The sequence below is a fragment of the Triticum aestivum genome, chromosome 1B (assembly GCF_018294505.1).
Source record: "Triticum aestivum cultivar Chinese Spring chromosome 1B, IWGSC CS RefSeq v2.1, whole genome shotgun sequence".
Lineage (NCBI taxonomy): Eukaryota > Viridiplantae > Streptophyta > Magnoliopsida > Poales > Poaceae > Triticum > Triticum aestivum.
Genome location: NC_057795.1, coordinates 151,881,482 through 151,894,223, shown reverse-complemented (window position 1 = coordinate 151,894,223; position 12,742 = coordinate 151,881,482). Strand labels below are relative to the sequence as shown.

Genomic DNA, 12,742 nt, shown 5'->3' with positions numbered 1-12,742 from the left:
ATATATATATATATTCTAACATTTTTATCATGTCACTTTTTTGTGTGTCTAAAGTTATTCTTCTTGTTTTCGTGTAGTCATAAATTATTTTACTAACGCTACGAAATATTGGCATATTTTTTATTGTTTTTGTAGAGTAAATGTTTTATTATTTTTATATACAGTATACGTATATGCATAAAAGGTTTGTTGGTGTTTGCTTCCATACACGTGCACTCAACAGTACTACCAAGTTCTGTATTTAAAAAAAAAGCTCGGCAGTACCAAGTTGCCTTATATTTTGACGTTACATTTGTTTTGTCTCACACTTTCCACAGTACGTACGTATTAATTGGTGTCATGGGTCCTACCAGTATTACTCTTCACTTTACCCATTCTGTAGTCTTCTGGACTTCTCCATTCTTCTTTCTCACACAAGTGAGAATGTTCTTGGCCGATCCCCTTTCTCCTCTCCTCTTATTTTTCTTCTCAGTTAAAATTTGCTGATGTTGGATACCACCCATCAGGTTGCTCTCTTGATTCCCTGCATTCAGGATGCTCGTCCTAACCTGAAGCCACCCCCGCACCTGGTGCTTCGACGGGGTGACCATCGACGACGATTGAGGGTTAGCAGGGCCCAAGGATCTACTACACCAGAGTCTAGGCGAGGTCATCGATCTGGACGCTGCCGTTGATGCTGTCGTCCGTGCAGTTGATTTGGTCTTGGATATCATCTCCCGCAGGTCTGCAACGGCAACATTGTTCCAAGTTGAGCTGCAGGTCCTTATTTTTCCTTTTCCTGACTGTAATATTTCCCCTTTCTCCTAGCCTTTTCCTGTCCTTGTGCCATTCAACCAATATAATTTAATTAAGGAAATGCTTGTTAGCTGTAAGTATTTCATATTTTTCCCTTAAATTCTTGAATAGCATGTTTTTTAAAGTGATCTATAAGTGTTGAATGAGGTATAGAGTAGATACTAATAAGTTAGTGTACATTTTAAAAATGTAAGTATATACTGTATAAGTTAGTGTATACTTTACCAGGGCATTTTGTGCGTCACCATACGGTGTGTTTTGGCGATGTACACGACTTCTACTCTGCCTAGAATCCAAGCCAGCACCCATCTAGAAGTTTTATAGTAATCGCAAAATGTTTTCCTTTAGTCTGTTTTATAGTAATTTAATTTATTATCTTGTTTAGATATCAATTTTTTTATTTGATTTGGACAGGTGATATCATATTTGTGACATGAAGAGTAAGAGAGCCACATGTCAATCTTAAGGAGGTGTTTTTTGGGAATGTTTATATGCTCCATTCATGCTATGTGTCTTCATCTCCAGTTGGGTATGCCTACTTCGATTTTCTTCAATTCTTAAAAATAATCAGTGTTTATTTCTTTATGGGCGTTGTTAGTGTTGAATGAGGTAGATGCTAAAGAAGACACAAGCGAGTGTAACCAAATAATTTAAGTATATAAACATTACTCTCGTGGAGCATAAAATAAACATAATTGTTTATCAATGCAAATTACTACTAAGTATAGAGTGTGTATAGTATATTCTTCAATTCTTGCAGCTATTGGACGTATGTAAGCACTTGCTGATGTATAATGCCTAGCCCATGTATTTCGCTGGTTCTCTCCTAATCCTCTTAGGTCTATCATACAAGGTTGGCTGCATGTCTTCAGATGATATTTTCCTCCTCTTTATGCAATTTGTCCTTTCCTTCTTTGTTCTGCTTCTAGTTTTGGCGTTCCATTCTTCATTACGGTCATCTGTGCTGGTACAGTTGTTGTCGGCGTGACTATTGTTGTCTCGCTGCATAAATGCAGGAACAATGTTATTATTGAAACATTCATAAATTTCCATAAATGCATGGTAGATATTAAGCTTGTATATCATCGTCATATTTAACAATGTACTCCCTCCATCCTAAAATTCTTGTCTTAGATTTTCCTAGATACGGATGTATCTGATACTAAAACGTGACTTGATACATCCGTATTTAGACAAATCTAAGACAAGAATTTTGGGCGGAGGGAGTATTATGTAATACATATATAAGATCAAATGCATACAAAATTAGTCCAAAGTGGGAATTGACAGATACACTGTCATGGATTATTATTTTTAGTACATATAGATGAGGGTAATTAATTTGAAAGAATACCTCATTATCGAGTAGATTGCTCTCTATAAGAACTTCTTTTTATTTCGCAAAGCCTTTCTTTTCAAATCCTGTTTACATCTCTTATGTTTGGTCTCTCCTTTTATCTTCTGCGAAACAGTTTTTGGCTCTTCCTGTGTGTTTTGTGATGTCATAAATAAATAGGCTGTAAACAATTATCAATGCATATACAGGAAGATAAATTTTTTCAATTTGTTACCTTGTCATCAGGAGCTTCGATTTTAACAATTGGTTTTCTGCTATTTCTGGAAGCAAACATTGTCACATCTTTTTCATATATTTTGCTAGACTTCTGTCTCTTTGTCCTCCTTTGTTGCTTTTTGTTAGATGATTTAGAGGTTTCCTTTCAGCACATATCCTCCTCCTCATCATTTCTTGCATTCTTGGAGGAGTGGTTGACCTATAATTTTTTTTTAAATATTTTATAACAAAAATTGCACACTCGTGACAGCAAAACCATTAATTAGTGGCAATACCTCGTTATCGGACTTCTGCATAGCAAAATTTGAAGAACCTTGTGTGTCTTGCCTTTCCAGTATGCCCTATAAAGAATGTACTTGCATTATAATTGTATAAACTATTTTAAATACTGAAATGTGCATATGCATACCTCTTCAAATATTTCATTTGAATATTCCATCTCAAGTCTGTCATCAACTTCAAAAGTGAAGCTCACTTCAAAATTTTCCATACACTCTTATAAATTCCTTGAATTTAACTTAAGTCGGAATATGAGTGTTCTGCCATAAAGGTCTTGAATAATATCTGGTACTATGTTGTTGAATCCCTCCTGCTCTAATAGGGTTGATGCAGATATGTTGCCTAAAAGACTTTTTGCTACCTCATTAAACATAACGAAAGTTGTTGTTGCCGTGTCCTCGCGTACCTTGAGTTTAATTAGGTACCTAATATGATGGTCAGTTATTACTGGTCTATTATTAAAAGAAATGTCACCAAAGACAATCTAGTGCATAACATGCTCACCTTATATTGGGATTTTCAGATACTTAATGACAGGAAGTGCAAATATAGTTATGGTTTTTCTGTTATAATATCATCAATTGTTGCTTTTGTTCTGCATACAAATTCTTATTAAAGATAAAACATATGAGTTTACATAATAATGTAAAATAGATAAGGTATAAGATTTTTATGATCAAGGTTAGAGGGAAACCTTTCTTTTAACATCAACATATCGTAGTTCTATAATTTCCCTCAATGTTTTTTTTATTGTAGAACATTTGCTCTTCAATCGTTCCTTGGGTGCTTCGTCAATTCCAACCATTGTTGGAGTAACATCGCTTTCACAATGCCTATAATACATTACAATATGAGCACATAAACTTGTAACTTCAAAAACATACATAATTGCATTATTATATACATACCTCTCAATAATTTGGTCTGTCTCTGGAATTTCAGGACTTTAGATGCATTTGTCGTGCGTAGTGATAGCCCTAGTAATAAATTGTCAGTAATTTGGATTCAGGTTTACACATAGAGATTATAGTTCTCACCATTTAGTTTTCTGACCAAATTTGAAGTGATAATCACTATTGTTTGTTTGTTTAAAAGCCTTTCATTCACCATATTTGCAAATATCCCCCCACAGCGTGATTCTGATTATCTCACCACTTCATGCATTTAATCATGAAAAAGTGATATAAATATCATATATGTAATTCAAAAATATCTATAGAATATAATCACTTTACATAGAGAGAAGGACTTCAATCTCAGTGCCATGCCCGTTTATATATGTAATTCAAAAATATCTATAAAATATCTAGTAAAAGGACTTCAATCTCACGGACGTTTGAAGTTTGCGCCATGCCCGTCCCTTTATTTATTTTTGCACATGCTATATTGGCTTCATTGCAGTAAGCAATCCAATGACATCTGCACATAATCATACTTAAAAATCTAGTTCACTGATGCTTGTTCTTCGATATGGACTTTGATTGTACCTGAGCACTATTTATCAATAATCACCCTACTATCCAAGGTATCACCATCAACAAATTCGAAGTGGTAGTCCAAAAACTTGGATTTTCCTTCATCCACTTCCTTCATCGTTGTATCATAGACAAAACTTATTTTGAGATTGTTCTTCAATGGTCGGTATTTTTCATACTCCCAGACTTTGATGGTCTTAATTTTGTACCTCTTTAATTTTTGATTTAAATTTATTGACCAGTTTGCTCCCAATAGAATACATCACCTTACATAGAGAGAAAACACCAGCAAACTTTGGAAAGGGTAAATTGAAGAGACATTATATATGTAATACTTGCACTTTTTTATCTAATAAAATCATATCAGTGCTAATGAGTTCATTAGTTAATAAGTTAATTGTGTTCCAAAGTCTTAAAACTTTGACTTTCATTGTCCATGTCTCGTTTCCTGTAGTCGATGCATTCAGCGGTGTGTGCCATAATCTTTGAGGCCCTAAAAATATAAGAACAAAGTGTTGATTGATAAAGTAAGTAATAATGACATGCAAGCTCTATAAATACAAAATATTTTTGTCGCTTTTAGATTAGCACTGCCTATAGTGTAATTTAAGTATTATTGATGCATTAATAGGTTTGATCTATAATATGAACACCATCTGATGCACCATATATGTTTATATATATCGCAGCAAGCAATCCCACTTCTTTCTGTTATAGTTGTATGATTCTAGACTTCGATTGTATGTTATCTTAACGTGAAAACACTGGAAGCAACATCCATGGCATTAGCCTTCTGTAGATGAGTCTATATGAAATCATAGTAGATGGACTGATACAATTTTATTAACAATTGGTCTTAAATTTTGTTTCAGATGGAGCTGCTGGAATTACGACAGGAACCCCATAGCATCTGAGGTTGACCAAATACAGGAACCAACTATGTATGTATAGATGAGTCTATATGAAATCATAGTAGATGAACCAATACAATTTTATTGACAATTGTTTTTTATTTTTGTTTCAGATGGAGCTGCTGGCATTATGAAAGGAAACCACTATAGCATCTGAGGTTGATCAAACATGGACACCATCATATCTGTTTGTACATAATGAAACTTGTGAGCTAACATGTGAAATCTTTTTAGATTAGCACTACCGACAGTATAATCTAAGTATCATTGATCCATTAATAGGTCTGATCTATAACATGAACACCATCTGATGCACCATATATGTTTATCTATATCACAGCAATCAACATCCATGGCATTAGCCTTTTGTAGATGCGTAAAAAATATGAACATGACACCATTAAGACATGAACCCACACCTATAGGATTTTACGTAATCAACCTTCTGAGGTAACATGTCAAATATTCTTAGATGAGGACTGCGTAGAGCATAATTGAACCATCATTGATCCATGAATCGTTATCATTTATAATTTCGTGCAGATTGAACTTACTTGATGTTTCCTGATTGCTTGACAGAGCTATCCTGTGGTCACTGGAGGAAGACAATTCTGAAGTTGATGTCGAAGTTTGGGTCGCCGGAGGAAGATGATGTGGGACCAAGATCATGTAGAAGTTGTAACCTAAAATCTCGAGGACAACGAACCTATGAGGTTGTGGGGAAGGTCTTATATGGATGGTTAAGTTTCTCATGTTTGCACGATGGAAAAAATTGGATTCTGTGTGGACACATTCTGTTTGGAGAGATATGACAGTTTGTTTTTTTAAGCACATTAGAACCTTTTTTTCTGAGATGGCCTCATCGCTGATGGCATGGTCCATTCGTATGAGTGCGGTGGCCCAACCTGTATGTTTTTTCTTATTAATGATGCATGATGCATGGGAAAATCCTATTTGACGCTCGCTGCGTCGACTTGTCTAGGCTTCGCACAAAGAGCTAGCGATAGCGATCAAGATGGGCCGGCCCAGTTAGGAGATAGCGCTGGCGCTACAGCTTCCGGTTTTGGGAACCTTCTAGAAGGTTCTTGAACCGGGTTTTCACTGGTTTTTTCTGTTTGTTTTTTCTTTGTTGTTTTTCCTGTTTTTTTCTTTTTCTTTCTTCGTTTTTTTGTTTCTTTATTTTATTTTTCAATTCCTTTTTCTTCTCCTTTTGTTTTCTTTTTGTTCACATTTCAAATTATGTTTGGGAGTTTCAAAAAATCTTCCCATTTCAAATTCGCGCTTCCAAATTTGTTCTCCATTTCAAAATTTGTTTTCAACATTCAAAAATTGTTCGGGCTTTAAAAAATTGTCCGCGCTTCTAAATTTGTTCTCCATTTCAAAAAAAATTCTCAACATTCAAAAAATGTTCGCGCTTAAAAAGTTGTTCTTCATTTCAAAATTTGTTCTCAACATTCAAAAATTGTTCGTGCTTTCAAAAATTGTTCGTGCTTCCAAATTTGTTCTTCATTTTAAAATTTGTTCTCAAGATTCAAAAATTGTTCGTGCTTTCAAAAATTGTTCGAGCTTCCAAATTTGTTCTCCATTTCAAAATTTGTTCTCAACATTCAAAAATTGTTCATGCTTTAAAAAATTGTTCGTGCTTCCAAATTTGTTCTCTGTTTCAAAATTTGTTCTTAAGATTTAGAAAATGTTTGTGCTTTAAAGAAATGTCACAAATTCCAAGAATATTTGGGAAATTCAAAAGTTGTTTGTGTTTCCAAATTTTGTTTTGAAATTTGAAAAATTGTTCCTGTTCAGTTTTTTTGGTAGTTTAAAAAATGTTTCCGTTCCAAAAAAATATGTTCGCGTCTTCAAAATTCATTTGTGTGTTGAAAAAATGTTTGAGTTTTCTCAAAATTTGTAAAATAAAACTAATAGTGTTCGCGTTTGATAAAATATTCACCTTTTGTTTTCGCTATTTGGGAAATCGTAAAGTATGTTTTTCAAACAGTCTTATACTTTCTTTAGTTCTTGTAGTTACCCGCTGCAGTTTGGTCTGCTCGTCCATCCTAGTGGCTAGTAGGGTGTGCGTGCGAGTCGCCAGTGCTGAGTTCGATTCCCAACCATCGTGCCCTACTATTTTTTGCAATTTATCACCTGGTATTTGCAGCGCACTGCAATGGGCCGGCCCAATCGGCGCACCGACGACGTGCCTGTGCGAAAGTGCAGCATTTTGATGCAGAATGCGTCACATAGGAACTCCCTGATGCATGTGTGTTTCTGATCCCTCACGGGTTGGTCCAAGCATTGGGGTTGTGGTTGGGATCGTGAAAATCAACGTGAAGCCGTCATTGGACGCTATGGACCCACATCATTTACGAAGATCTAATGGTTGGACTTATCTTTATTTTGACCCACCTGGTTTACAAATATATAATAATTGGATTTTATTGTCTTACGGCATGGACTCACCTGGTTTACGAAGATCTAATTATTGTGGGATTTACTAAGCTAATTGTCTTTATTCTGATGACCCGTCAAGTACTTTTTATATATAAATAGATGATAGACTATTGCTTTGAATCACCCGTGTCTTAATATTCATGCCATGATTAGATATATGATCAAGATTATGCTAGGTAGCATTCCACATCAAAAATTATCTTTTTTATCATTTACCTACTTGAGGACGAGCAAAAATTAAGCTTGGGGATGTTGATACGTCTCTGTCGTATCTATAATTTTTGATTGTTCCATGCCAATATTCTACAACTTTCATATATTTTTGGCAACTTTTTATATTATTTTTGGGACTAACATATTGATCCAGTGCCTAGTGTCAGTTCCTGTTTGTTGCATGTTTTGTGTTTCGCAGAAACCCCATATCAAACGGAGTCCAAACGGGATAAAAATGGATGAAGATCATTTTTGAAATATTTATGATTTTTGGAAAGAAAAATCAACGCGAGACGGTGCCCAAAGGGGGCCACAAGGCAGGGGGTGCGCCCCTGACCCTCGTGGGCACCCCGTAAGGCGGTTACTGCTCTTCTTTGACCGCAAGAAAGCTAATTTTCGGGAAAAAAATTGTGGCGAAGGTTTCAATCGAATCAGAGTTACGGATCTCCGGATATATAAGAAACGGTGAAAGGGCAGAATCTGAGAACGCAGAAACAGAGAGAGACAAAGAGACAGATCCAATCACGGAGGGGCTCTCGCCCCTCCCAAGCCATGGAGGCCATGGACCAGAGGGGAAACCCTTCTCCCATCTAGGGAGAAGGTCAAGGAAGAAGAAGAATAAGGGGGCTCTCTCCCCCTTGCTTCCAGTGGCGCCAGAACACCGCCGGGGGCCATCATCATCACCGCGATCTACACCAACACCTCCGCCATCTTCACCAACATCTCCATCACCTTCCTCCCCTCTATGCAGCGGTGTAACCCCTCTTTTACCCGCTGTAATCTCTACTTAAACATGGTGCTCAACACTATATATTATTTCCCAATGATGTATGGCTATCCTATGATGTCTGAGTAGATTTTCGTTGTCCTACCGCTGATTGCTGAATTGCTATGATTGGTTTAATTTGCTTGTGGTTATGTTGCTGTCCTATTTGTGCCCTCCGTGTCGCACAAGCGTGAGGGATTCCCGCTGTAGGGTGTTGCAATATGTTCATGATTCGCTTATAGTGGGTTGCTTGAGTGACAGAAGCATAAACCCAAGTAAGGGGGTTGTGGCGTATGGGATAAAGGGGACTTGATGCTTTAATGCTATGGTTGGGTTTTACCTTAATGATCTTTAGTAGTTGCGGATGCTTGCTAGAGTTCCAATTATAAGTGCATATGATCCAAGAAGAGAAAGTATGTTAGCTTATGCCTCTCCCACATAAAACTTGCTATCGGTCTAGTAAAGTAGTCAATTGCTTAGGGACAATTTCACAAGTCCTACCACAACTTTTCCACACTCGCTATATTTACTTTATTGCTTCTTTATCTAAACAACCCCTACTTTATATTTACGTGCTCTTTATTATCTTGCAAATCTATCCAACAACACCTACAAAGTACTTCTAGTTTCATACTTGTTCTAGGTAAAGCGAACGTCAAGCGTGCGTAGAGTTGTATCGGTGGTCGATAGAACTTGAGGGAATATTTGTTCTACCTTTAGCTCCTCATTGGGTTCGACACTCTTACTTATCAAAAGAGGCTACAATTGATCCCCTACACTTGTGGGTTATTAATGATGTCTCTTACTGATTTATCGCTATCGTTTTGGGGTTATGCTTTAGAGACAGCTGCATTCATGTTAAATAGGGCACCATCGAAATCCGCTGAGATGACCCCATATGAACTGTGGTTTGGCAAGAAACCCAAGTTGTCTTTTCTTAAAATTTGGGGCTGCGACACTTATGTGAAAAAGCTTCAACATGATAAGCTCGAACCCAAATCGGAGAAATGTGTCATCATGGGATACCCAAAGGAAACTGTTGGGTACACCTTCTATCACAGATCCAAAGGCAAGATATTCGTTGCTAAGAATGGAACCTTTCTAGAGAAGGAGTTTCTCTCGAAAGAAGTGAGTGGGAGGAAAATAGAACTTGATGAGGTAATTTTACCTTCTCCCGCATTGAAAAGTAGTTTATCACAGAAATCAGTTCCAGTGATTCCTACACCAACTAGTGAGGAAGCTAATGATAATGATCATGAAACTTCAGATCAAGTTACTACCGAACCTCGTAGGTCAACCAGAGTACGGTCCGCACCAGAGTGGTACGGTAATCCTATTTTAGAAGTCATGTTACTAGACCATGATGAACCTACGAACTATGAGGAAGCGATGATGAGTCCAGATTCCGCGAAATGGCTTGAGGCCATGAAATCTGAGATGGGATTCATGTATGAGAACAAAGTGTGGACTTTGGTGGACTTGCCCGATGATCGGCAAGCCATAGAAAATAAATGGATCTTCAAGAAGAAGACTGACGCTGACGGTAATGTTATTGTCTATAAAGCTCGACTTGTTGCGAAAGGTTTTCGACAAGTTCAAGGAGTTGACTATGATGAGACCTTCTCACCCGTAGCGATGCTTAAGTCTGTCGGAATCATGTTAGCAATTGCTGCATTTTATGATTATGAAATTTGGCAAATGGATGTCAAAACTGCATTCCTTAATGGATTTCTTAAAGAAGAGTTGTATATGATGCAACCAGAAGGTTCTGTCGATCCAAAAGGTGCTAACAAGGTGTGCAAGATCTAGCGATCCATTTATGGACTGGTGCAAGCCTCTCGGAGTTGGAATGTATGCTTTGATAATGTGATCAAAGCATATGGTTTTATACAGACTTTTGGAGAAGCCTGTATTTATAAGAAAGTGAGTGGGAGCTCTGTAGAATTTCTAATATTAGATATGGATGACATATTGTTGATTGGAAATAATACAGAATTTCTGGATAGCATAAAAGGATACTTGAATAAGAATTTTTTGATGAAAGACATCGATGAAGCTGCTTATATATTGGGCATCAAGATCTATAGAGATAGATCAAGACGCTTAACTGGACTTTCATAAAGCACATACCTTGATAAAATTTTGAAGAAGTTCAAAATGGACCAGTCAAAGAAAGGGTTCTTGTCTGTGTTACAAGGTGTGAAGTCGAGTCATACTCAATGCCCGACCACTACAGAAGATAGAGAGAAAATGAAAGTCATTCCCTATGCCTCAGCCATAGGTTCTATCATGTAGCTGTGCACTAGACCTGATGTGTGCCTTGCTATACGTTTAGCAGAGAGGTACCAAAGTAATCCAGGAGTGGATCACTGGACAGCGGTCAAGAACATCCTGAAATACCTGAAAAGGACTAAGGATATGTTTCTCGTTTATGGAGGTGACAAAGAGCTTGTCGTAAATGGTTACGTCGATGCAAGCTTTGACACTGATCCAGATGACTCTAAGTCAAAAATCGGATACGTATTTATATTGAATGGTGGAGCTGTCAGTTGGTGCAGTTCCAAGCAGAGCATCGTGGCGGGATCTACGTGTGAAGCAGAGTACATTGCTGCTTCGGAAGCAGCAAATGAAGGAGTCTGGATGAAGGAGTTCATATCCAATCTAGGTGTAATACCTAGTGCATCGGGTCCAATGAAAATATTTTGTGACAATACTGGAGCAATTGCCTTGGCAAAGGAAACCAAATTTCACAAGAGAACCAAACACATTAGGAGACGCTTCAATACCATCCACGATCAAGTCAAGGAAGGAGACATAGAGATTTGCAAGATACATACGAATCTGAATGTTGCATACCCGTTGACTAAGCCTCTTCCACGAGCAAAACATGATCAACACCAAGACTCCATGGGTGTTAGAATCATTACTATGTAATCTAGATTATTGACTCTAGTGCAAGTGGGAGACTGAAGGAAATATGCCCTAGAGGCAATAATAAAGTTGTTATTTATATTTCCTTATATCATGATAAATGTTTATTATTCATGCTAGAATTGTATTAACCGGAAAATTAGTACATGTGTGAATACATAGAAAAAAACAAAGTGTCCCTAGTATGCCTCTACTTGACTAGCTCGTTGATCAAAGATGGTTATGTTTCCTGACCATAGACATCTGTTGTCATTTGATGAATGGGATCACATCATTAGAGAATGATGTGATGGACAAGATCCATCCATTAGCTTAGCATAATGATCCTTACAGTTTTATTGCTACTGCTTTCTTCATGACTTATACATGTTCCTCTGACTATGAGATTATGCAACTCCCGAATACCGGAGGAACAACTTGTGTGCTATCAAATGTCACAACGTAACTGGGTGATTATAAAGATGCTCTACAGGTGTCTCCACAGGTGTTTGTTGGGTTGGAATAGATTGATATTAGGATTTGTCACTCAGTGTATCGGAGAGGTATCTCTGGGCCCTCTCGGTAATGATCATCACTATAAGCCTTGCAAGCAATGTGACTAATGATTTAGTTGCAGGATGAAGCATTACGGAACGAGTAAAGAGACTTGTCGATAACGAGATTGAACTAGGTATGATGAAACCGACGATCGAATCTCGCGCAAGTAACATACCGATGACAAAGGGAACAACCTATGTTGTTGTGCGGTTTGACCGATAAAGATCTTCGTAGAATATGTAGGAGCCAATATGAGCATCCAGGTTCCGCTATTGGTTATTTATCGGAGATGTGTCTCGATCATGTCTACATAATTCTCGTACCCGTATGGTCCGCACGCTTAACGTTCGATGACGATTTGTATTATGAGTTATGTGTTTTTGATGACCGAAGTTTGTTCGGAGTCCCGGATGAGATCACAGACATGACGAGGAGTCTCGAAATGGTTGAGAGATAAAGAATGATATATTGGACGATGTTATTCGGACACCAGAAGAGTACCGAGAGGTACCTGGTAAAAATGGAGTGCCAGAGGGGTTACCGGAACCCTCCGAGGAAGTAATGGGCCATCATGGGCCATAGGGGAGAGAGAGGACAGCCCACAAGGCCCCCCCCCCCATGGGGAGTCCGAATAGGACTAGGGGAGGGGGCGCGGTCCCCTTTCCCTCTCCTTCTTCCTCTCCCTTCCTTCTTCCCCCTTCCACCAAAGGCAATCCTACTAGGACTTGGAGTCCTAGTAGGACTCCTCTCTCCTGGCGCATCCTACAGGGGCCGGCCGGCCTCCTCCCTCTCCTCCTTTATATACGGGGGCGGGGGG

General features: G+C 38.0%; 2 long non-coding RNA genes across 3 annotated transcripts; one reads left to right on the top strand and one right to left on the bottom strand.

Moving 5' to 3' along the window:
• Positions 1 to 334: 334 nt before the first annotated feature.
• On the top strand, positions 335 to 5,882 carry LOC123112948 (uncharacterized). Of its 2 annotated transcripts, XR_006455828.1 has the most exons (6): positions 335 to 417; positions 507 to 759; positions 1,210 to 1,324; positions 4,995 to 5,063; positions 5,147 to 5,191; positions 5,613 to 5,882. It is a non-coding gene; the product is annotated as an uncharacterized lncRNA (long non-coding RNA). The 2 variants fall into 2 exon arrangements; XR_006455827.1 differs by having other exon boundaries at positions 378 to 759.
• On the bottom strand, positions 1,660 to 2,910 carry LOC123112959 (uncharacterized). The gene is made up of 5 exons (XR_006455830.1): positions 2,778 to 2,910; positions 2,644 to 2,709; positions 2,367 to 2,567; positions 2,150 to 2,280; positions 1,660 to 1,797 (listed from the first exon to the last, which is right to left on the bottom strand). It is a non-coding gene; the product is annotated as an uncharacterized lncRNA (long non-coding RNA).
• Positions 5,883 to 12,742: the final 6,860 nt, after the last annotated feature.